This window comes from Panthera leo, chromosome C2 (genome assembly GCF_018350215.1).
Source record: "Panthera leo isolate Ple1 chromosome C2, P.leo_Ple1_pat1.1, whole genome shotgun sequence".
Classification (NCBI taxonomy): domain Eukaryota; kingdom Metazoa; phylum Chordata; class Mammalia; order Carnivora; family Felidae; genus Panthera; species Panthera leo.
In genome coordinates this window covers 75,300,965-75,327,686 of record NC_056687.1, presented here as the reverse complement: position 1 = coordinate 75,327,686, position 26,722 = coordinate 75,300,965, and the positions used below count along the sequence as shown (strand labels likewise).

Genomic DNA, 26,722 nt, shown 5'->3' with positions numbered 1-26,722 from the left:
AAGGAAACTGCCTTAAGGAATAAATAAGAAACCAATCTTCTGCCCTTTTCTGCACAGATTGAGAAACATGATAGAATTAAACGTATCCAAAAAGTGCCCCCACGTGCCATATAGACACTCCCATTAGCCACTACAGTATCCCTATCTTTGCCCTAGGTAATTAATTTTCCAGGATAACACCTTATTCAACTTAACATATAATGAGTTAATGAGGCACAGTCTGCTCTAATATGAAGATAGAAAAACTAAATGGTTGGTGTGGGTGGGGGAAGGGGGGCAGAATGAATTACCCAAGGTTCCAATGAATGTTGAATGATGAGGTGAGCATTCTCTCAAGGAACGTACACCATTTGAGCACCCACCATTTGCCAGGCAGAGTGCCAGAATCTGGGTGGACAGTGATAAGACAAGGGACCTCTTACAATGGCATTGTAACTTACTTCACAAGGCAGGTTCCATGTAAGTCATAGTCCTTCAGGCAGAATAGAATCTCACAGAGGTTTTTAGTGTTTATGAGGTTTTTGACTCACTCTAAAGGCCTATTGGTTCTTGGAAACAGGTTGTCTTCCTAATTCTCTACAATCCATCTCCTCTGTTCCACAGTCCCTGATTCAGATAGGAAGGACCCTTTTCATTTTCTTACAAGTGTTCACTGCCAATGATACAAGCTCTTTGTTAGTCTGGGTTCTGTCATACCTTTCCCTATAAGATAGAGGTGGTAATTCCTATCTCAGAAGTCGTTTTAATGATTACATGAGATAAAGTTGGGCAAGCCCTTAGTGCAATGCCTGACATAATAGGCAATAAATTAAATGTTAGCTACTGTTACTGTTATTATAAACTTAATTCTTTCTCTTCTCCAACCTGTTCTCCATATTGTTGCCACAGTGATATTTATAAAACACAGATCTGGCCACTGACATTTCCCTGGAATTTCCCTCCTCCTTACTCTCTTCCCAACTTTACACCAAAGCCAATTCCATACCTGCACTTTCCTGAAAGCTTTCCCTAACCCTTCCCCCCTCAACCTGGTGGCAAAGTCTCTCTCCTTAGAATCTCCCTCACACCCTTTTGGAAACTTATGTGGCACTGATCAATTTTGACCTTGCTTTTTCATGGTTGACACAAGTTTGAAACAATGAGATTCTTTAGGAGAAGGACTACTACATCTTAACCATCTTCGTATTTCCCATAGCATTTAGCCCTGTACAAAGGTCCTCAAAGTTTATTGAATCAAGAAATGAGTGAAGAACTTTGGCAAAACCAGTTACTTTATATTTGCTTTTGGTTTCCTTTTCTTTGAAACAAGCTTTCTCACCCACTCAGTATTAAAGAAGTTACCTGACCAAATAGATGCTGGGTTTTGCGGGTCTGCTATATGGCCCTGACTTCTCATCTGAGAGGGTTATTACCATTACCTGGGCCGTGGTATACACTATGCAAGTGATTGGAACTCCAACACAAATCGATCTGCTCCCATCTGTCAGTGCTTCTCTCATGATCAATGGTAAGCATCTGTAAGACAGCTGGCTGAGGCACAGTCATTCCATGGATCGGAAAGATCCTAGTTCACCCATGCAAGTAATAACCTCCAACCTACATGATAGCAGTTTGAAATAATTCAGGCAAAAAAAAAAGTCAAGACACTTTGTCTTTGTTGATTTCCAAAAGCATAAATAAGGCATTTGCTCTTCTCTTGTTTCTACCTTTTTTTGTGATACTTCTATTCACCGAGAGAAAACAGGTAGTTAGCAGAAATTGCTCTAATTGTGCCTTAGCCCTGGGCCTTGGATGTTTTGGGTGAGTGAGTCAATAAATGGTCTCTCTGTTCTTCTACATTGTCTGTTCTACTTTACATGAGCCAGATCCGTACTCTATGAATCATTGACCTTTAATGAGCCTATATATTTACAGAATGTCCTGAATAGAAAATGAAATATCTTTTATATGCTCTTATAGTACTCTGATAAGGTGGCATAAATATCTCTTGTCGAATTGGCAAAATAAGAAAGAGGATCAGGAACCATAATTTCCTGAATTGGTCTCTTGGGAGGCTTTTTAATCTTTGGACCCTAGTAAACTCATGAGCTCCTCAAGGGCAAATGCTGGGTCTCTCCAGCTTTGTAAACACTGCATTTGATACAGTTCCTGGCCCATGTTATGACCTTAATTAGTATGTTTGAATGAATGAGTGAATGAATGAATTAACAAATTAATATCATTCCTCAAAGTCCAAGAAGTCAACATTTAGGTGATTTTTGCTACCATTAAACATCCAGTGTAAACTATCTATGGTTTCCCAACAATCACTTAAGAATTGTTATAAATACAGGTATTTCTGCTAGAATTTAATTCAGTACTTCTATTTTCATGCCTTTTCTCCCCCTGTGTAAAAGAAAGGAAGGAAATGGGGGTGGGGGGAGTGAAGAGAGAGAGAATAATTATCAAAAGATATTACAGAGTGTCACAGTCCTGTAATAAAAGTGCCCATTTCCAGAATTTTGACAAATGACTCGGGAAAGGTCAATGGAGTCTGCCATCTAAACAAGCACCAAAGAGAGTCATTCCTTTACTTGCTCCCCTAGCCTCAAACAGAGCAAAGAAACTCACTGCCTTTCCAAGCTGCTGTCCCACTAGAGGTGAAACTTGCCCCTCTACTTCCCCACTCCCAAATTTTATTAGCTTGTGAAAGAAGCATTCTGAATATTGCTTCTCTGGGGCTGTTTGTTTTTAAATTCAGCTCTAAAGTTCTGTGGCAAACTCTCAGCCATGAATAACTGGGCTGTTCAGAGCATGTATTAAAAATAGCAAGCTCCACATCCACATGATGGATTAACAAAATGTAATTTTAAACAAAGTTGCTCTGGTCTGATGGAGATTTAAATAGCAGCCCAGGCTACAAGATCTGGCCTTCTAGGGTGGTTAGATTGTCAATAAAAGCCTAACAAATAGAATTGGCCCAAGCTTCTTGGATTTGAAAATGGAGGCAGGAAAAAGAAAGACAAGCATCACAGACATGTGGGATGTTGATGGTAGAGAGACAAGGGATAAAATCCCATCTGCCATCTCCATTTCTTTTTGCAGGTAAGACAACTTGGCACAGAAGGGGAAAGCGGAGGTGCCTACGTAGACAGTGCTGTTTCTAGCTCTCAAACTAACTTCAAATTTAGTAAATATTTATTATGTCTCCAGGCCACCAGAGGGGGCATGGAAAAAAATCCCCTGAAATTTGACCAGAATTAATAAAACAAAAAGACTAGCCCTCGGGCAAAATGCACTTATTGCTCTTAAAAGTTAAATCTCAGTAAACCAGGAATTGCTGATGCTTGAAATGGCTTGGCCACTGCTTTTCCCCCACCATCAGGACTAGCTGAGCAGAATTCCCTTGGCATCTCACAAAGGCTTTCACAGGCACGCAACCCAGTTGGGGTAATTTTACCTCTGGTGAGACCAGGGCCATGGAAATGTTAGTGAGGTCCCCAGAACAGTCTGGATAAACATTTGACCCAGTCTGTCCTTTCTATCAAGGTGAGCCCCCAAGTGAAGTGCACCCCCATGTGACACATGCACCTGGTTCAGACAGCCCTGTTCCACCCTTGCCTTCAACCCTGTGACCAGTAGCCCTGAGGGCCTGGGGACTCTAGCTATAAAGAAACTGTAGCAGCGTAAATCTCTGCACCCAAATCTGTCCTTTTATTCTCTCTTGTAGCTCCTGCTGTCCTCAGGGGAGCCAGATCTGTACGTGTGGAAAGAAAACGGAGCTAGGAACGGAGATAACAATATCTGATAACAGTTATTAACAATTGTCATTTCTTACAATGATAGAGCACTTTACAGTTCAACATAGCACTTATCACAAAAAATCTGTTTATGGATCCTCACAACCTTCCACTAAAGCAGGTGAGTCAGTACTGTTATTATCATTCCAATTTTAGAGATAAGAAACTTGGGCTCAGAGAGAGGGTGATTTTGGTGAGGCCACCAGCTAGTAATTGTCTTTCTTCAGCTCTCTAGTTAGAAGTCATTTCCTGCAACTGGCTTTTCCCCAACATCTTCCACCTGCACGTGCCCAGGTCTAGGTCACGTGGGCTCTTTACAGCCACTCATTGCCTTTGGTTCCGTCACTATTTTTTCACAAACGCCATTAAAGCGCCTGATAACTTGTCTCCCCCACAAAAATGTGTGCTATATGCGTGCAGTGGCTATGTCTACCTTGATCGCAGATGCATTCCCAGTGCCCATCACTGGGGTTGGCACCCAGTAGGTGTTCAACAAATGTTTGATGAATGAAAGAGGAACTGAATAGGCAGGTGGCTGGTTGCAGTCCCAAACTCAGGTTCTTTCCATCAAACCTCACGGACTGTGTTGTCCCCAACCCACTGAGTATCCAGAAAAACACCAACAATCTCTCCTGTCTTAGAGAGCCTGACACTTTACCCAGCATTCCGTATGCACAATCTGATCTCAAAGCCCAATTCAAGTTCCATCACGGCAAATAAAACCTTCGATTCCTCTTCTCTCTACCTTAAAATCTGAACACAGGCCATTTCTTCAATAAATTCTCTGACAAAATAACTTAACAAAACTTAATGAAACATTTCAGTTCTCCCTTCTTTGGGGGAAACCCTGTCTGCTTGACCTCATACACCAGGCAAGAAAAAGGAAAGTGATGAATTGCTCTAGAAATCCTCTTTCTATGAATGCCTTAACTCCATCAACTGTTCTGAGGAAACTGAGGGGGTCCCACTTACCAATCTCTTGACACTGTTCCATCCCCTTCTAGCCCTTAAACTTGCCAAAGGGCCCAACTACGTGTCTTCCACACCAATGCTGTGTTGTATCCTGTGACCTTGGATACTGGGACACGGACTGAGGGGAGAGCATAATACCTTGTCAGTACAGACTAGAGATATTTGGTTTGTTTCTCTGTGAATAATTGAATGAAGGGCTATCACTGGGAAAAATAATTTGTGTTTTTTCTGGGTGGCTATAGAGGGGGGAACACAGAGAGACAGGTGGTAGTTACAGAAATACAGGCTTCAGCTCAGGATACAGAAGCATTTTCCAGCAAGGAGAGGCACTCTGCACAGAATATGCTGCCTTATGAATTAGGAAACTCAGCATCACAGGAGGTGTTCAGAACCACATTACCCACTTGTCAGGGTTACAATAGAGAAGGTTCCCGAGCTGGTAAGGAGCTTTGACTCTGACCCCTGAGGTGCCTTTCAGCTCTGAGAAGCTATGACTCTATGAATCTTCGTCAGTTAAAGTAATAACTGACAACTCCTTTCCTACAAGGATCCACTGCACAACAGAACTATGTTCTGAACTTTTCACATAAGGTGTTTTATATCCATTTTCACATAAGGACCCAAGATTGAGGATTGTGTTTTGCTTTATCTAGGCTTAAAATATATTCATATTTCATTGTTTCTGGTTTCCCTACTGTCCTATTCTAGCAGGCTATTTTTTTCCACCCCATGATATAGACATGCCACAGACATCACACCCACATCCCACACCCATATCCCCATTCCAAAAGCTCTCAGGCATCCCACACCCAAATCCCCATTCCAAAAGCTCTCAGGGAAAAAGAAGAAAAATAAGGTCTTTCCTTTAGCACATTTATTTACACACTTATTTTATAATGATAGAAGCTGGCTCTCTGAGCAGACCTATAAAATGGAGCAGGGAATGGCAATGATGCCTGTTTTGTTTTCTAAAGCTTATAAAAAAAATGATTCTCTAAATCCTGCACCATATAACAAGCTTATTTGGAAAAACTTGGCTTTTTTCCCCCATGCCCAGTGCAGTACATGAATAGGAGTTATTTCCCCTCATCCGAGACCTGGTGGGTTGAGTTGTGGTCCAAAGCTCATTTTAAATTCCAAGTTGCAAAACCTGGAGAGAGGGCATCTGAGGAAAACTCTGACACTCCTTCAGCTCTGACAACATTATCACACACAACTGTAAGTGTACTTCCTGGACCCCGCCTTCATATTGTGGTTTCTCCATTAGTAGTTTTTGGGCGTGAACACACACACACACACACACACACACACACACACAAAACAAAGAAACCCTCAGATAGATTCTCCAGTGCTTCTACATAGTCTAGTGGGAAAACAGGAGTAAAAAGAAAAAAGAAAAGGATAGAAATATAAAAAAGGAGGAAAGACAGAAAAGAAAACCCTACAACCCCCTCTATTTAATTTCTAATGATTCATGTCTATTTAAACTGCCCTGGGGATATGAGTATGTGCATTTTATTATAATTTGCCTCATAAAGTTTGTTTGGCTTTTTTGTGGGAGGAGCAGGGGCATATAGATCTGCATTATGAATAAATACATTTAGATAGAATCAGTGGAATGGAAACCAGGAGACTGATTCTAGCCTGGCTTTCGCCCATTAGTTCGTTCCATGATGGGTGGAAAAGCCTCTCCTCTTTGCTGAAGCTCCTTTTCCTCAAGTGTAAATGAATAGAATAAGGTATCATCCAGGCGTGACATTCTGAAACTGTAACTCTGTCATGAAAAGACAAATAAAGCAATCTTGTGCTGGGTGCAATTTCTTGGTACATTTTGTTTGTTTGTTTATTTTTCCCCAGTCTATTCTTGCACAGCTTGACATTCCATGGTAGGACGTTCCAAGAATCTTTTGTTTTTAGGAAGTCAGCTCTGAAAGAATTAGCCTGAGATCAGGAGAGGAGAATCTATAAGTGCATTAAGACCCCCTCCTTGGCACATTGTGGCTAATAGCCACTTATTCGCTGCTGGTGGGGGGTGGAAGCAAGATCTGCTGCTGACATTCACTGAGCAGCTTGGCCCTGGGGCATAGACATATGACCTCTGTGTTCTTAGGGCCCAGCTAGGGCCCAGCAGGTGTGTTCAGACTCCAGAAATCCTTTTCCCCACAGGATGAGAGGAAACAAAAGATACCCAAAGAAAGCACCGCAGGAAGTATTTATAAGAGGCTGCAAATGGTTATAAAATAAAACTGGCCCTAAAATTAGAAGCAAAGGTTTGAAGTTCAGAAGCCTAGGTGAGGATGAATGTATATATGGGCCTTTAGAGCTGGCTTGTAAAGCACTTGCAGACAAGGAATCATGGTTCTGGTAAAAACCTTAAGGAGTCTATTTATTTCCTTACAACTCAGTTATGGAAGAAGTCTGGTCCTAGAAATCTAGGCTGAAGTTTTTTTTAAGTACTTTGGAAGAGAGCAACTTTATAAATCTCAGGTAGTAATTGCTGAAAGCATGATTAGTAAGGAAAGAAATTACAACCATCCTGTAATAAATAATATTCGAGTATGTGTGATGACAAAAAACAGATGCAAAATTAGGGATATTATAGCCATGCATCAAAATAAAAAAATGGCAAAGAAGGGTGAGGGGGAGTTAAGCGTTCTACCAGATTAAAAATTTTAATCATACAGATGAAGAAGATGACGTTCAGACAACGGAAGTGATCTGCCTACGGGAGCACCTAGAGTGGTCGGACTGGGATGGGTTTCTGCCGTGCATATCAGCACAAGAGCCAAAACATGTGAGGGCAAGTTCGAACCTAGTAAATGGCTGCCAGCGGGTATTTTCCATAAAGCTGTCTTTTTGATTCCTTCACTTAGTCAGCAAATATTTATTGAACTTCTATCATGTGCCAGGCACGGTTCTAGGCACTGGGATGCAATGGTGAACAAAGCAAAAAATTCATGTCCTCCCAGAGCTTGTGGTCAAATAAGTCACTTAATTTAAATGATAAGCAGGATATTTTGTGCCTGACATCTCTATCAGTCCGTGTTCTCTGGAGAAACAGAACCAATAGCCCATACATACATAAGGAGAGATATTTCAAGGAAAAGGCTCATGCAGCTGCGAGGGCTGACAAGCCCCAAATCTGTAGAGCAGGCAAATCCAAACTCTAAAGGGCAAGTTTGTAGGGCTGGAAACTCAAGCAGGAGTTGAAAGTCTTGAGGCAGGATTTCCTCGGAAAACTCTTTTTTATGAACTTTCAAGTGATTGGATAAGGCCCACCCACATTATTGAAGATGATCTCCTTTACTTAAAGTCAACTGCAGGTGTGTCAACCACATCTATAAAACACTCTCTCAGTAATACTTAGATTAGTATTAAATAACTAGGTATTATATATAACTAAATTAAATAACTGTGTACCATAGCCTAACCAAGTTGACACATGAAACTAACACAAACTAACCATAATGCAATCTATCCAGCAAACATTTATTAAGTGTTTATCACATGTTAATTTCCGAGATAAATCATGTATAGTCCCTGCCCTCTAAAGGAAGAGCATAAGTCATTTACTTAAATCAATATGTAAAAATATGAGTCTAGGGGCGCCTGGGTGGCTCAGTCAGTTAAGCAACTGACTTCAGCTCAGGTCATGATCTCACGGTTCATGAATTCAAGCCCCACGTCAGGCTCTGTGCTGACAGCTCAGAGCCTGGAGTCTGCTTCGGATTCTGTGTCTCCCTCTCTTTCTGCCCCTCCCCGCTTTCTCTCACTCTCTCAAAAAATAAGCGTTAAAAAAATTTAAAAAAAAATATGAGTCTCTACCAATCCATAAGGGAGATAGAGAACAGCTGTCTTTGAGGGTTTGGAAGAAGAAATGGTACTTCTAGGTAAAGAAATCTGGAAAAGCTGAAAATGCAAAAGACAACTGACCTTGTCCTTAAAGAATGGGTAAAATTAGAACAAGGAACACAGGAGAGTGGATTCCTAGTAGAAGAAATGGCATAAGCAAATGTGTGGAGTCAGGAAAATGTGTGATGTATATAGAAACATTGAGTGGTTCAGTTAGGCTGGAAATATAGAGCATTCATCAAAACCTCTTTTATTTAGCCTGTGATTACTCAGTGCTCATTCCAGTACTCACCCAAGATATTAAAATATTTGCTGATGAAACAGAGAGATCAAGAGACTCCTCCAAAGTCACACAGAAAATCTTCACACACAAGTCAATGCCATTTTCTTTCAGAAGCTAGATACTGTTGACTCTTCAAAAATGAGTTTTACCATGCCTGGTAAAGGACCCTCTGCTTTATCTTTGTTGTTTCAGTTGAACTATCCTTTAAAAAGTCATTTCATTCTTTGATATATGGAAGAAATTTATTAGGCCCTAACTTTCAATGCATATAAAGTCTCAATGCCCCAAATAAGATGCTCAGAACTTTCTGTATCATAAAATTGAAAACTTACTGCTTTTACCACTCAGCTGAGGATACTTCTTGTTTTTTTTTCCCCCACTTTGGTACTATAATTAAATGGCTATGGTCAAAGGAATGGCGTGCAGACAGAAAATATATATGGGAGCTACAGGGGTCACAAGAAAGTAACAGTCATTCAACACTTCTTCTATTTCACAATTGTGTGCTTTGCATATTCCGCTTATTACAATTTTTCTCTGCCATCTTGTTTTCATGCCCCATGCCCCTCCCTTATTTTCAGGAAAAGTGGTTGGTCTAGCAAGTCACACGTGGGCTGTGTCCTATTTCACTACTGGCCTTTCCTATCCCCAGTTTAAACTCAATCATTGTTTTGCCTACATAGGAATTCATGTTTTCTACTACTAAACTAAGCATACATGGGTTTATTCTCAAAATTGATGGTTTTATGGCTCTCAAAACAATGTGCTTGGCTTTGAGGCCAGTGTAACGTTTTAAAAAATTAAGATAATTATAGGAATTAGAGGATTTCAGACACTTCCCAAACAAGTCTTTATTCAGTTTCATACCACTGTGAATTGAGCAACAGCAAATTGTCCCTCTTCTTCTCTCTCTGTCCCTCCTACTTCCACTGTGTGAAAGGGAAGCTGAAGACCCAAACCAGGAAGTGACATCATCAAGTGCCTGGTTTCATATCTCCATAAAGTGCATTAGTTTAATTAAAACTATCAAAGAGATTAGTAAAAGGTAGACTGGAGAGAAATAAGGTTATTGATCAGAGGTATTAAATAAACGAACATCACCAAGAAGTGGATGTTCAAAGACATATGGAATGCTCAAGGGGAATCAAAGTCCAATTTCCTCAGTAATAGCTGAATATTTGTCTTGTGGCGATGTTCTTCCATTATTTCCAAGAGTGGGGAGATCTAGAAAGTGTCTAAAGGCTTGGAGTCATAACTTTACTTTAAAATTACCTGATACTTTAGATTTGTTGTATATTATCTCATTTCAAGGCTAATCTCCACAACAATCCTGTGGATAGGCTGACCTTGACTCACAGACTGTTGCAACACATTTTGGAGGCAGGGCAGAGTTTGACCCTCCACAACATGTGAATAAGACCTGGCAGGCGTGTGTCGAGAAAGGTGCCGGTGTGTATTTCAGAGGTGCAGATGTGGAGAGACAGACACGAAACATCTTAGTGAAGAGAAATGGTAATCATACCGACTAATGGTCTTTGTTAAATTGAATTTCTCCAAAAGTGGGTACTCATCTATTGTAACAGGTTTATTGCATTTCACTCCACCTCAAGATAAGGTCACATCCCTTAGGATACAAAGCAGAATCTCTCCTAAAAGAATAGGCATCCTCAGAGACCATCATCAGGGCAGAGCCAGAGCCTCAAAAAAGTACTTAGCTAGGGCAGGTCTGAGGCAGGTAGAAAAGAAACCTCACTCAATTGGGATTGGAACTTGAAGAATGTCAAAACTCAAAATTCACTACAGATGGGTCAGGCTTCAGGTGGCAGACTGTGTGTGAGGCACATGTGTCAGGGGGGTGAGACGTCTGTTCCTCCCAGGAGGCAACCACATCACGGAGTGGGGTGGGAAGAACTACAGGTGTGGATGGTCATTGAAGGAAAAAGTGCTGTCATGTGGGGATGTGCAACCAGTGCGTCAGCAAAAAATGTCTAAATGTCTTTGGGAATAGGAAATCTCAGGTGGCCTAGGATTAGCACAGGTGCAGCCCCTCCACTCAGGGATCCTCATCCTGCCATTGCTCTCCTTGGAAGATCTTGGTCAGAGTTTACTCCCCTATTCACCCAAGGATAATATTTCAATAGTGGTATTATGGAGCTGGGACTAAATTCCAGCAATGTCTTCTCAGCGTTCTCCAAAGAAGGTGCACTTCCCATAGTCGAAGTCCTTCACAGTACATTAAATAGACAAGATAACTAGTATATTTAATCTAAATAGAGTTCAAAGTCCAACTTTCAGACCTGCGGTAACCATATTTTGCACCTGGCTGGCTCCCCATTTCCTTGACAACTTTGCCCTTAATAGCTAGTTTCTGAGCACTTATCAAGCCTCAGTCACTGGGTCATTCATTCCATCCTCAACATCTCTTTAAGAGGTTGTGTGAGTATTCCTATTTTCAGGAGTATTCTTAGGAAGCTGAGGTTTGAATTGATCATGTAACTTGTCCAAGGTCACATGGTAGTAAGTGGCACACCTGGACTTTCTCCTGTGTCTGCTTCAGTCCAAGTCTATGATCTTGACTCACACCCTATGCCACCTGCCTGGTCTCCTTCCAGAGCACGTGATGAGATGGTAGGTAGGGCACTGGGCAGGTGCTGACACCTTGGGTCTGTTGTTTGCTGGTTGTATGACCTTTAGCTTCCCTGGACTCTCTGAGCCTCAGTTTCCTCCTCTGAAAAATGGATATTATTCTTCTTTCTTAGCTACAAAATTTTCATGGAAGGCATGTGAAACAATGGAATGTGAATAAAAACTATAAAGATAAAGATATGAGGAATTACACCTTGATTTTATACCTTAGGTTTATATTTTCCTAATATTTATCAGGAATAAATGATGTCTGGGTTTGGGGGAAAGAACACAAGGGAAGGAGGGAATCATTTATTCATTCAACAAATATTACACACCATGGCACGCAGGAGTACTGAAGAACAATATTTAACAGCTTCAGGATAGCTGGTCTGGGAAGAACTTGATTTTTTTCTTTCACATTTAAAAGTGACTACCGCTTAGATCAGTTACTGAGAAACCCTGTCTGAATTGCTGCCTGAGCTATAACTGTATTGAAAATGAAATAAAGAAAAAGGTGACCTTAATGCTGGCCTCCAAGAAGGCTTTGGTCAATTCAGCACCTTTTTCAAGCTGTAAATTCACTTCCTAAATTGTCTACTTAGATAGTTTTTCCCTTCTCAGAAAGAAAAAAAAATGTAGACTCTTCAAAATTAAAAGTCTGCTTCCCTAAGAAATATCACTGTGGGAATGTAATTCAACAAGTATTTGCTGAGTGTTTTATGAGTTCTGTACCAGGCTAAGGACTGAACAGTTGCAAGGGCTAGGAAGTATGGATAGTGATGTTGACTACCATTGTCTGTGAGACAAGGTCCCAACCCTCAAAGCAGTAATAATTTGCACGGGAACTGTGCTGACATACGTAAAATTTTAGAAGTTGAGACACGTTCAGACAGAAATGGACTAAAACCAGATGTCAATATAAGAAATAAGTGCTTGGGCATTCTAAGGTTTATGTTCTTAGATTAGGAGGGCAAACCCTTTTTGTGAAAGGTTCTGAAAGTGAAGCAGAGAAGCTTTAATTTGGCTTTGTGGGCAATTAATGAGCCATTAATGGTTTTAGAACAGGACAGTAAACATGATGAAAAGATATGAAAAATTCAAACCGTTATAGTTAGGACCCTTTTAATTCTGAAGGTTTTATTGTCAGAAATAAATCAAATGAAGCAAAGAAAAAAAAAGGTGTAAGTGGAGAAATTTATTGGCTCATATAACTAGGAAGTTCAAGTAGTGAACTTTGGTCATCATTGTCCAGGCACTCAAATAATGTCATCAGCTTTCTGATTGGCTTCATTCTTAGGCTCTCCATGTAGTTGTAAATGGCTGTCAAGAGCCTCAGGCTTACAGGTTTTAGAGATGACGGCCCCAGAGAAAGAGTCTCTGGATAAAAGACACCATGGTGAGCTCTGATTGGGCCAGCTTAGGTGGAGGGCTCATCACTGAAAACTCACTATGCTCAGAGGGATCCAAATGTTTGATTGGCCGGGAGTCATATGTAACCCCTGAGGTAGGGAGATGACCCTGGTCAGTTTTTTACCTCCCCCACCTCCTTTAGCTGCAGTTAGGAAGATATTTACAGAATGAGGTTGGAGTCATTTTTCAAAGGAAGAGATACCAGACACACACACACACACACACACACACACACACACGTGCACATGCATTACCCCAGCTTGACTTTATAATACATTTACAATATAAAATAGAACAGCTCTCTTTTCTTTAAACTGTAGTTTGTTCCTTTAAACATTGCTTTTATTCAGTCATTTTATAGGCGCTCAGTGCTGTGAGTCATGGCTCCTATTTTAGAGTACATACCACAGAAGTTTCTCTACTTCTCTATATGCAAATAGATTAGGTTCTGAAAAGTTCGTTGTAAATCCTTTTGTTCCTAACTGGAGTCAGGAGGTGCGGCATAACTTCTTTTCGTAGGCTGGCCCCTGCAAAAGACTCCTCCCTAGTGTAGGGTTGCTGTTAGGATGCGATGCCCAGCCCAGGACTGTCTTTCTTGCTCCTGCCCCAATGCAGTTCCAGTGGGAACCATCTGGCTGATTCTTGCCAATGGAAAATGTAAGGAAGTGATTGTGTGTCACTTCTGGGTGGGATGGTAAGAGGTGGATGTGCCTTCCCCACAGCCCCTTTTTCTATCTTTTAGAAGAATAGACTCCTGGAAACTGAATGAAGGCCGGGCCATGAGATAGAGAGCTCCTGGCCCCTGCACACAAATCACCCACACTGAATTCTTTTTTCTTGGTTAATTTTTATTTATTTATTTATTTTTTTTATTTTTTTTTTTTTGAGAGAAAGAGCCTGAGCAGGGGAGGGGCAGAGGGAAAGGAAGACAGAGGATCTGAAGCAAGCTCTGTGCCCATAGCAGAGAACCCAAAGCAGGGCTCGAACCCAACCGTGAGATCATGACCTGAGCTGAAGTTGGGCGCTTAACCTACTGAGCCACCCAGTTGCCCGAATCCATGTTGAATTCTTAAGTGAGTGAGAAATATACCTTTATTGTGTTAAGCTAATGAGAATTAGAGCCTTCCCTTAACAAATACAGCATGGCTCAATCTTATTGTCCATCTCCTCATTTCCATCACATAGAATTATGAGTGTGACCTTCCAAGTTTTAAAACCAAGTATTCACTTCTTGAAGATCTACTTTTTCTCTATATTTTCCAAAAACAACCATCTTATTTCACATGCCAGAAATCTGTCAAGTCAGGGCATGTCCCTCCTTGATAATTCCTCTAAGTATTATGGGGGAAACTGTTAATAGTTACAGTGCCTGCACTCACTCTAGCATCACTGAGATTCTTAAACCCACAAATTCTTCATAGTTTGTGATGGGTCTCATCAGCAAGGTTACCATGTTTCTTTCACCTTTAAATATTTTTAACAAACTCATGGCCTTCTCTTGAGTGAACATACTTTTGCCAATGCTAGTGTCACATTCAAATGGTATTCTGGTTCACCACTTTTCTTTTGCTCTTAAAAATTATTGCTGATTGCAGAGGTGTAGACAGATCTTTGCACCTGCTTCATAAATAGCTCTTTGTCTTCAGAAACTTCCCTTCAATCTAGTGAATCATTCCACTTAAAAATTTTAAATATACCCCACCTTGCTTACATAATTACCATGTGCCTTTTCTTATTAGCACTTCTAATACCTTCCTTGCTTTTGCATTTATTGGATGTTATGGATCAATAATCTTGGCAAAATGATTCAAACCCCAGACACATGAGGCAAATATGCAGTAGAATGTGAAAAATATACATATTTATTGGCTCCATGACCAGAGGCTGATGTCCCTTGTTGATGGTGAGCCCAACTGATGTATTTTTAAGTTGTTCTTGGCTTTATGAACATGTATACATGCCTTTCAGTTGCAGTGTCTTAGAATGCCAGACCTACAGTCGTTATCTCATCCAGTTAAATACCTACATTTTACACATGAAAAAGAGAAACAGAGATTGATTGAGAGAGAAGAGTAACTAATTCTTGATCACATGACTAAAACTTTAATGCAAATGTGAATGAAACAGAATTTAGGAATATGTGAGTGTTTTCTAGATATCTTCCAGTCTGCGCCATCAATTTTTAATAAGGACATCTTGTTTTCCCCAGCACAACTTCTCACCCCAGTCTTCTATGAAAATATTACCTTTCCCTCACCTCCAGAAGGAAGCACAGACAAAGATCCACTTGGAGACCCATAGTACCTGATCTGGATTCTTGAATGTTTCATCAGTTCTTAGGCTCGGGGAGGGGAAAGTAGAGAAGCTTAATAGATTTATATGATCAAGATCTGTGAAAGAAAAAAGGGGACGAATTTGGTTTGGGAGAGAGATTGAAGAACTCTGAAAGAGGTTTGGAGAGAATTCAAAAAAATGAAACCTATCATTTCCCCCTTTGTTCTCAGAATCCAGTGCTAATTAGTTTGAAAGATAGCCATTTCTGAGTGAGAACCAATTATCCCCAGAATCACAGAATATTCCAAATATCATTAAATAAACTGTGCAAAAGACTGCTTTTCAAACTTTTATTTAAAATATCCCTTATGTCGGGCGGCTGAGTGACTCATTCAGTTGAGCATCTGATTTCGACTCAGGTCATGTTCTCATGGTTTTTGGGTTCGAGCCCCGCGTGGGCTCTGCACTGACAGAGCCTGGAACCTGCTTCACAGTCTGTGTCTCTCTCTGTGTGCCTCCCCTGCTTGTGCTCTCTTTCTCTCTCTCGCTCTCAAAAATAAATAAATAAATGTTAAAATATCCCTTATGTCAGTGGAAAGAGAAGTTTTACTCCTGGGCCTAGAGATGAAGCCCCAAGAAAAACATTTCTGTTACCTTTAAAATGTATCAGGTTAAACCATGTGCAACTGCCATTTTTATAGGCCAAAAATGGTTGAATATTGGTAACTGCATATAGTTCGACCAAACATAAGAATTTCTTTTTGTTCCCAATATACATGTGCTTGTTTTAATATAAAGATAGGCTTTTAAATTCCTTATCTTTGAGATTTTATGGACAGAAAGGTGTCTCATGTTCAGCTTGTGGCTTTAAGGATCCTCTGGCAGTTTTGGGGTGTAAAAGAATCAAGAAGCTTCTCATAATCACCAAGGGAGGCAGCTTATGAACCACCAGGAAGGGGCGGCTTAATTCAAAATCAAGCAATGATGGGCTTTGCAGTATATCAAGAGAGTGGGGTATAAGAATGAACAGAATGAAGTCCTTCCAAACAATCTGATCTTTAATTCATTAGTCTTGTCACCTCTGCCACACTGAGTATGCCCTGTGTCACTCATTCCTATGAAAAGTTCAGAGATCCCCAGTGTGGAGTTCTCAGAGACAAAATGTACACTCTTAATAGCCAGGAACATCTATTTTGTCTTGATTGCTTCTTCCCGTGTGTGTATCTGAAAGCGTGTGTGGGTGTGGGTGAGTATAAGTGTGGTAGGGGAATTTCGCTTTGTGGCAATGGGATAATGCTTTACCTGAATAATGAAGGTAAAGAATAGAAAACAAAGGATAGAAATTGGACACCAGCTCTGGACACTGGCTCTACTTGATAAGATGCCAACAACTTTCCATCTTCTTCATGTAATTTCTGTTAGCTAGTATCTGCTCCCCATTCTAACTGGTAGTAAAACCCTTAAATTAGAGCCCTGGTGCCTTATCTGTGGGATAGAATGGGAAGCAGTGGTAACATCTAGAAGGGGAGAGACAGTAGGTTAAGTTATTTGAGGTCTAAAGCAGTGAAGATAAAAAGATCTGAGGTCTGAGAAATAGGCCCAGAATGTGATGTCAGAAACATACACATGGGGAGCAGGATCCCTGAAAAGCCCTGTAAGGAATAATTTTCCCCAGCACTGGTCATGAAAGTGAAAGTACATCCACATGTAAGGGGATGTTGCCAACTGTGTGTCTGAGAGCCCAAGGGCTCAACGAGTCAAACCTAGAAGGATCCCTTTACAGAAAAGTCAGAGCATCCTTATAAAGCACTCATGGCTTCTATAACCCTAAGTACTGATGCTCATAAAAGAATAAAGAAGGGCAGCCTCATGAAAGGAAAGAAAGATGATTTGATACTCAACTAGTAAGAGATGTCAGCCACTGGTTTCCTTTGAAAGATCCAAATTAATTCAGGAAGTGGGTTTTTCTATTTTTCAGAGTCATCTCTTGATGTTAGTTTTTACCCACATCTTACAGGAAGGGAACTACAGTCAAGAAAATATTTTATCTACTCCGGAGTCATACCAAACAGTCTGTACTTAAGTACTTGTGTTTTTCCAAATGAGTTTTTCTTGACTCTTGCATAAAATCTGATGCTTCTCCTTTAATATATTTTCTTGGTCACTACCAGGACTTTAGAAAGAGCTCTCATTCGATTTTTAAAAGGTAATTAGCAAACTGGATATCTATAGAAAAGTAATTTTGTACCTCAGCAAAAGAGCATAGTCAGCAGATAATTCACTCTTGTGACTTTTCATTAGCTAGCTCTCCCTCGGGGCAATTTAGAGGTTAAGGCCCTCCTCATCTAAATTCTCAGCTGCTGTTAGAATTACCTCTGCAATTTACCTGGCAAGTGGAAAAAAAAAAAAAAGACTCTCACCAGAGCTAACCCTTGTAATAAGGTAGATGTCATTTATTCTTTTATATGCTATTCATTTTATTTTAGGTATACTATTTAATCATCTCAACACTCCTATGAATTAGAGTTAATCTCTATTTTAACAAGAAAGAAACAGGTTTTGAAAAGTTAAGTGACATCCCCCAAATCATACAGTTAATAAATGGCAGAGTTGTCATAGTCCTTGTGGCTCCAATGTCCATTGCCTCTCTGCTCTGCTTCTTGGCCTTACAGCATCCCCCTCCTTTAATCTTACACATGGGATAAAAAATCTCAACCACCATTATGGCTAAGAGACTCTAAGAAGAAATGCAAATACTTCATCTGCCAAGAGAAATACGTGACTCCATTGCTATAGTCATGTTTATATTTTTTTGATTCAATAAGTCTTACCCAGTGTGTATTCATAAGGCAGAAACACATGTTATTAGCATACATTTATTTGGTAACTCCCAATGTATAACATTAGCTTAGTATAAAGAAGTGAGCTATTTTTATAAATATGAAAAGTTGAAATTAGGGGTAAAGGTGCCATTTTTCACTTTTTATCGCCTTGACTGTTAATGAAATACAAAACATTTGCATACTCCCAAAAGCATCTTCTGAAAATCATTACTTTAGAATCCTTCCTTCCTTCTCTTCAAACATGCTGTCTTTCTGGAAGAGACAGAAATTGGGGGAATGAGAAAGACATCTGACTCTTAAGAGCTCATGTTTTAATCAAAAGAGACAGCATCATCAGATAATGTAACAATGAAAAGTATCAAGGAAAGTACAAACTATTCTGGGAGTTTGGAGCAGGAGTGACTATTGGGCTGGGCATGGTCTGAGGTCTTGGTAGACATTGGAAACAACATAGCTTTTCAAGAGTGGTAAAAATAACACATGCTGTGATGGAGAATGGCTTTGAGATGGAGGCAGAGACATGATAGAGGAGGAAAAGGCAGATGATGGAGAGAAAGGACAATTAGAGTAGTGCATGGAAGAAAGTCGGGACGTAGGACTGCAAGGGCGAGTTGGAGTCAAAGTCTGTGAATGTCTTCCTAAGGAAGTTTGGCCCAAATGGGGCTGTTATGCTTTAGGTAATAAGGACCATCAAAAAAGTTTTTGAGCAGGGAAGTGAAGCTAATCAAGCTGTCCTTTTTATGAGATTAGCCTGACAGCAGGCTCTTGTGGAAAATGGATGGAAAGAGGGAGAGCCTATTGTGAAGGAGAACAATGGGGATAATTATCATGACTCCAGTGAGGGGGAGTCATCTGAGGGGGAAGGATTCTGCATGATGAGGACAGGAGACAAGGTCCAAGGCTATGGGATGGGAGTAGTAGGGCTAGATATGTCCTGGTGTGCCAGGTTGAATAGTGTTCCCTCAGAACTGACATCCACTTGGAACATCCTCTGTGAGTGTAAACTCATTTGGAAATAAGATTTTTTCAGATGTAATCAAGTTAAGATGAGGTAATATTGGGTTAATTTGGGCCCTAAATCCAATGATTGGTGCTCTTATAAGGATAAGAGAGATTTGGAGACGTGGAAAGACACACACAGAGGGACAAAGTCCGTGTCATGATGGAAGCAGAGATTAGACTGATGCAGCTGCATCATCATCAATGATGAGAAGCTAGGAAGAGGCAAGGATTGATCTTTCGCTAGAGATTTCAGAGTATGGCTCTGCAGACACTTTGATTCTGGATTTCTAGCCCCCAGAACCATGAAAGAATACATTTCTGTTTTTTTTTTTAATGTTTATTTATTTATTTGGAAGGGGAAGGGCAGAGAAAGAAAGAGAGCAAATCCCAAGCAGACTCAGTGCTGTCAGCACAGAGCCCAATGAGGAGCTCAATCCCACAAATTGTGAGATCATGACCTGAGCCAAAATCAAGAGGTGGACATTTAACCGACCAAGCCACCTAGGTGCCCCCCCATTTCTGTTGTTTTGAACCACCGTGTTTGTGGTAATTTGTAATTTGTTACAGTAGGTCTAGCAAACTCGACTACCTGGGCAACCTTGGAAAGAGGATGGTAGTGGCCACCCGCAGGGACAAGAAGAGATTCATAAAAATTCAGTATAGTACCGAGGAGAGAACACCTTCCTATGACAAATTCCATAAAGGGCCTTTGTGGGGGCGGCATAGAGATAATAAACAAGGTACTGCTACTAACTTAAAGGTCTTACGTACCAGTTAGTGAAGCCTATGAATAATCAATGAAAAGGACTATAATGATGGGAATAGATGAGGAAACTTGGACTTGATGAAGATAAGGGACTTACCGAAATCCACAGGGGTGTGAAGTTGGCAGAACTAGGGTTGAACCCATTTCTCCTGCCCCCTCATCCAGTTCTGATGACACATGTTTATAGGAGTAAAAGTGAAGAGGAGCAGCACGTCTCCCTTTTGGAATGGAGAAAGAGGCTTAGGAAAAGGGGGCTGGAGCTCCTCAAGAATCAGCCCCTGCTTTTTTTTTTAGCCCTGTCCCAAGATGAGAATATGGTAATCTGCTTCCTAACTCCCCTAGTATCTAAGAATGCTGTCATACTTCTTTTAAATCTCCAGAGAATGACAATGATTACTTCATTGCTTTGGCCATTTTAATCTCAGCTGCTAAAAGATTGAAACTTAGAATAAGTAGGTCACCACAAATGCAGAACAAATGTGTCAAGTGTTTCAGAAGCTCTAGGCTTAGAAGAAAACGAGAAGTGTTCTCCAATCGAGATAACTGCTGCCTTGGGAGAAGCATTTGATATGTGTGCTCATTATACAAAATATTACAAACTGCTTAAATTGGGGGGCAAACCCATCAGGTCACTTAAGTTCATCTCTCCTTCTTTTAGGAAGGACTAAAACATGAGCCGTGCACAAAGAAGAGAATTTGGTTGACCACGACATTTCTTGGGGTCTCTGGTCAAGGAACAGGCTTCCTTGTTTCTAGACTCACAGGAACTCTAAAGATGTAAAAGCCCTTACTGACTTATTTCGAGAATTGAGACAGTACTCCAATAGGTACTGTCTCACCGCTCAAAACCTCTTGGAGACCTCAGCCTACCTGTTCACTTGGCAGATGGTAAAGCTGATCCCTCCGACAGAGGAAATAATTTGCTAAAAATAAAATTAATACAGGAAGAAGTCACATGAAAAACACCTGGAAAAATGTTTGACTTATTGAGGCAGTCAAGATATAGAAAAGAAAAATTTTGCAATGCTACTTCATATCTATCAAGTCACCAAAAGTGAAATATTTCATATATAATTTTATTTCATCCCAATGATGATCAGGGAAGGCAAGAGGCACATTCATCCCTTGAAGATCTAAGAAATGCATGAAATTAGTAAGATTATTTTCAAAGGCAATTGTTTACTTATTTATTTATTTTAAAATGGTTATTTTTGAGAGAGAGAGCACGAGTGGAGGAGGGGCAGAGAGAGAGAGAGGGAGACACAGAATCTGAAACAGGTTCCAGGGTCTGAGCTGGCAGCACAGAGCCTGACACGGGGCTCAAATTCTGGAAGGGTGAGATCATGACCTGGCCCAAAGTTGGACGCTTAACCGAGCCACCCAGGCACCCAGCTAATTTATTTATTTATGTTTATTTTTTATTTAAAAAATAATTTAATGTTTACTTATTTTATTTTATTTTATTTTATTTTATTTTATTTTATTTTTTTCCAAGAGAGAGACAGAGTGCCAGCAGGGGAGGGGCAGACAGAGAGGGAGACACAGAAATCGAAGCAGGTTCCAGTCTCTGAGCTGTCAGCACAGAATCTGACGCGGGGCTCAAACCCATGAACCATGAGATCATGACATTAGCCAAAGTTGGACACTTAACTGACTGAGCCACTCAGGTGCCCCAAAGGCAATTGCTAATTTAAATCACAGGTCATATAAATGGTCCTACCCTATGATCCAGTAGGTCTACTTTCTGGTCTTACAAATCCTAAGGATATGTAAATTGTTTTTAAATTTTTTTAAATGTTTATTTAGTTTTGAGAGACAGAGTATGAGCAGAGGAGGAGGAGAGAAAGAGGGAGATACAGAATCTGAAGCAGGCTCCAGTCTCTGAGCTGTTTTGTTAGCACAGATCTTGACATGGGACTTGAACCCATGAACTGCAAGATTATGACCTGAGCTGAAGTCAGATGTTTAACCGACTGAACCATCCAGGCACCCAGGATAGGTAAATTTACAAAAATATGTATTATTTGTTCAAAAATTTTCAGGATAATTATATTCAGAATATGAGATCTCTAAGGCCCTGTAGTCTGAGCTCTTTCAAAAATACATGACATGTTGAAACCCATACAGAAATGATTTTCCAAGTTTCTGAGCCATGTCAGAATCAAAGATTCCTATCTGATAATCTCTCTGTTATGCTCTGAAGCATTTCAGTGAAAACCTGAGAACAACTCAGAGGTTCTCAAATCAAAGGACTGGTTTAGCATAATTGTTAAGAGTCTGGCTTTCTGGGTTCAAATGTGGCTCCACCAGTCACCAGCTGAGTGATTTAGGGCAGGGAGTCAATCTCTGTGTCTCATCTGTAAAACTAGTGCAATAACAGAATCTCTTGTATATTTGCAGCCATTACTGCCATCTCAGGTTTATGTGGGCCCTGACTGACTTGGTGACTTTGTGCAGGCAAACTACAGAGCACCTTGCGTCAAGCCCTGATTCCTGAGGCTTCCCTGCTGAAACTGAGGTGTCCCATTTGCCTACCCGGAAGTATGTGTGTGGATAAAATTCTCATGGGGCAGATGAAAAGTGGTAGATAAGCCCTTCCTCCCCTCTCTTTCTGTATGACTGTCTGACATGCGGTTGATGCAGTTTTTTGCAGGATGGTCTCATGGGAGGACGGTCTTGTGAGAGGGGGCAATCAATCACACTTGGTGGGAACCAGCTTGATAACACACCTTCACCATGACTCTCCTCCTTTCCTTGCCTCCGTTCGCTTTTCCCTCACCCCAGCTTCCTTGGAATTGCACCCTGAATAAAGTAGCGTACGGAACCCTCTGCTTCAGGTTCTGCTTTCTTTTGAAGCCAGACTAAGACAGATGGTACCCACCTCAGAGGGTTGTAGGGAGGAAACGTTAAATGAGTAAAAATAGGTAAAGCACTTGCCTGACATACAGTAATTACTATGTAAGTGTGAGCTATTCTTAGTCTACTGTATCACTGTGTAGTTCTGTAAATGGTAAATATTTAGACTATGCTGCTACATGGAAAAATGTATGTGAAATAATGTTAAGCTAAAAACAGAACACTGGGAAGCAAGCATCACATGGATTATAACTCCATAAAAATTATATATACACACTGATGATAAAGAGGTGACATAGAGTTGGAAATTGTTACTCTGTAACGGGAAAGAGGTGCTGTGTTTATGTTTCCCCAGAGGTGGTTATTTACCCAAAGTGGAGTTTAAATAAACAGAATGAACACAGTCTCTTGGAGACTCTGTACACACCTTTGATCAGAAATACAACGCAGGGCTTACAACTCCTCATAGTTGGAAAATCCTTTCATGCAGGACTTTTATTTTTTATACTGCAGCTTTAAGCCAATTTCCTTTAATTCACTGTTTATGAAGATTGGAAACCACGGAGCAATAGCTGTGATGAAACAATTCACTCTACCTGCAAGCAAAGGCACATTTCTACTTTTCATGGGGCTGTGATATAGCAGCTTCCTCTCTCTCACTCAGGGCCCCCCACCAGTGCAGCAAGAGACTGAAAGTGACCTCCTCTCTCCTCTCAGCCCCAAGTCCAGGCTGGGAAAGGGTGCTATGCAAATTATGAGGACAGAAGGCCTGAACTTGGCTTCTTTAGAACTGCATGCACATCATTCTTGCATAGAGAAGAATTTAATGTGGCAGGGGTCATTTTCCATGGGGATGGAGATTGGAGAGATTCACTCTATTTTTCTGTCTGCGTTTGTTTGTCTGAAAGCCCAGTATATCTTTGGTCCCATGACCCATCTTGGTGGGTTTTTTTTTAAGTTTATTTATTTATTTTGAGTGAGACAGAGACAGTATGAGCGGGGGAAGAGTAGAGAGAGAGGGGGAGAGAGAGAGAATCCCAAGTAGCTTCCCCATTGTCAGCACAGAGCCCAAAATGGGATGGGAACTCATGAAACCATGAGATTATGACCTGAGCTGAGATCAAGATTCAGACTCTTAACCAACTGAGCCACCCAGGCAGCTCGACCCATCTTTGTGTAAACTCTCTATACACTATGAAAATAATGAAAGATAAGTGCTAACTGTATGAAAATATTTGTGAATTATATTTCTGACCAAGTTCCTATATTTAGAGTACATAAAGAACTCTTAAAACTCAATTGCAAGAAAGTAACTCAATTTCAAAAATGGGAGAATAAAAAGTAGAAAAAAAAAAAGCTCCTGGATGGCTCACTTTGGCTCAGGTCATGATCTCACAGTTCGTGAGTTCAAGCCCCACATTGGGCTCTGTGCTGACAGCTCAGAGCCTGAGCCTGCTTTGTATTCTGTATCTTTTTCTCCCTCTGCCCCTCTTCCTCTTGCACTCTGTCTCTGTCTCTCTCTCTTTTAAAAATAAATAAACATAAAAAATAAAAATAAAAAATGGGAGAAAAACTTGAACAGACACTTGGCTTGAGAGTAAATATAGATGGCAAATAAGCACACGAAGGAATGTAATAGACAAATGTAAATTAAACAAACATTAGATACCACTACAAAGTTATTAGAATGGCTAAAATTTTTAACTGTTTTAAAAATAATCACTAACAATACCAAGTGCTGATGAGGGTGCGGAACAACTAGAATCCTCTTGCGTTGCTGGAGAGAAGGCAAAATTATATAGCCATTCTGGAAAATAGTTGGATGGTTTCTTGAAAGATTAAACACTTAACTTATGAGTCAACAACCCAGTCCTCGGTGTTTAAGGAAACGAAAACCCATGTTAACACAGAATTTATGTACAGAAATGTTTATAGCAACTGCATACATAATCACCTCTTCATTATCTATTCATAAACTGAGAAGAATCCACACTTTTTTCCCCACAGTTGAATGGATAAACAAATGTGATACATCAGTACAGTGAAAAACTACTCAGCAATAAAGAGCAACAACATGGAAACAACAATATGATGAAGCTCATAGGCATTATACTGATTGAAAGGAGTAAGTTTGAAAACATACATACTGCATGATTCCACTTATATCACATTTTTAAAAAGATAAAACTACAAGGGTGCCTGCATGGCTCAGTCGGTTAAGTGGACAACTCTTGATCTCTTGGCTCAGGTCATAATCTTGTGGTTCATGGGATCAAGCCCCACATTGGATTCTCTCTTTCCTTCTCTCTCTGCCCCTCTCCTGCATGTGCTCCCTCTCTCTTTCTCTCAAAATAAAGAAATAAACATTAAAAAAAAAAAAAAGACAAACCACAGGAACACAGACCAGATCAGTGAATGCAGAGGTTGGCATGGAGGAGGGTGTGACTACAAAGGGTACCATGAGGAAACTTTTTAGGGTGATGGAATTGTTCTGCCTACAGACTGTGGTGGTGGTTTCATGAATCTACATATATGTTAAAATTCACGGAGCATACCCAAAATCTCAGTTTTATAGTATGCACATTTTTAAAAATAAAATTAAGAAAAATATGAACTGACACCAGGACCTTGAATCCAGATTCCATTACTTTCTAGCTGTGCTCTATTGGACCAAGTACTACTTTCTTTAAACCCTACTTTTCTCATTACTGAAAATGTATACACTAAGAATATCCACATCTCATAGGGATGTTTGGTGAATTCAAATGAGGCAATGCCTATCAAGTTGCAGGTGCAGTGGCAAATAGTGAGCACACAAGAAATATTAACTATTAATATGGAATCACTATTTTCAGAAGAAAAAATCTTTAGAGGAGGCTATGTGGCATGCTAAAAAGATAAGTTCTGTAGACAGTCATTCTTACTGTTGAAGTGCATATCATCTTGAACAAATTAATAAACTTCTCTGAACTTCAGCTTCCTAATCCAAAAAACAGGTATAATAATATTCACTTTATAATATTGTGGTAAGCATAACAATTATGACATGTATAATACCTGATGCTTAGCCGGTGTTCAGTAAGTGATAGCTGTAATTATGACTTAGAATGTTGCCATAAGTAAAACATAATTTCTTCTGACACTGAAAAATGATGCTTACAAATGAATAATCCCAAATGATTAATTATGCAACCAAAGAAAGAGCTGATGTTATGCAAATGTTTTAGTTTGTACAGGACTGGCCAGTCACACATATTTTCCTATTCATAGCCAACGTATTAATTGATTGAAAAGAGCTGTTGAATTTTAATGAACTCTTAAAAGGGCAAAATGATTCCTCTAGCACAGTGCAGAATAGATTTTCTATGATAGTGTATTTTCCCATTTTGTTATTTTAGTTTGTAAATGGAGTCCACAGTTCTATAAAGTGGCTTTCCTCATTTTATAATGCTTTCCATCACTCATCTCCAGGGTATGTTTCCTCATAAAGCAGAGTCCAAAAAAGCTTGGAGCCAGCTACAAGGGCCTAGTGGCCTCTATGAGCTAGATGTCCAGAGACAAGGTGAACTCTTCCGGATTTACGTTTTTCTAGTTTGCTGTCGTCCTCGTCTTCGTAGTCATAGTCATCATCATCATCATTGTCCGCCTCCTCATCAATCTGTGTTTTTCTAAGAAGGGCTCTTTCATCCTATAACTCCTCCAGTCCTCCTGAATGTTATGTAAGCCTTTTTTTTTTTTTTTTAACTTTTTTCCTTTGTCCATTGATCCATGGAAAGGGAAACTGTTGCCTTAAGGTGATAAAGACAGCACATTTAAAGAAATGATATCACTCTGTCATCCAGGTGTATAAAAAATACACCTTCAGCAAAAGACATTTCTCATAAGTTCGGTTATTTTTCAATGTGAGTAAAAATGTTCTGAAATGGGTGATATGGTTTTATTGTTGCTTATGACATTATGGAGGTTATTGATGGGAAAGGAAGAACAGAGTACATGAAGCACAAAGCTGGAAAAGATCTTAGAAATTCCAGCCTAATATTTTATGCTACCAAAGGGA

The 26,722-nt window shown here is 40.1% G+C and overlaps 1 long non-coding RNA gene across 1 annotated transcript; it reads left to right on the top strand.

Moving 5' to 3' along the window:
• Positions 1-327: 327 nt before the first annotated feature.
• On the top strand, positions 328-6,469 carry LOC122198921. The gene is made up of 4 exons (XR_006193223.1): positions 328-459; positions 1,327-1,507; positions 3,710-3,900; positions 6,414-6,469. It is a non-coding gene; the product is annotated as an uncharacterized LOC122198921 (long non-coding RNA).
• Positions 6,470-26,722: the final 20,253 nt, after the last annotated feature.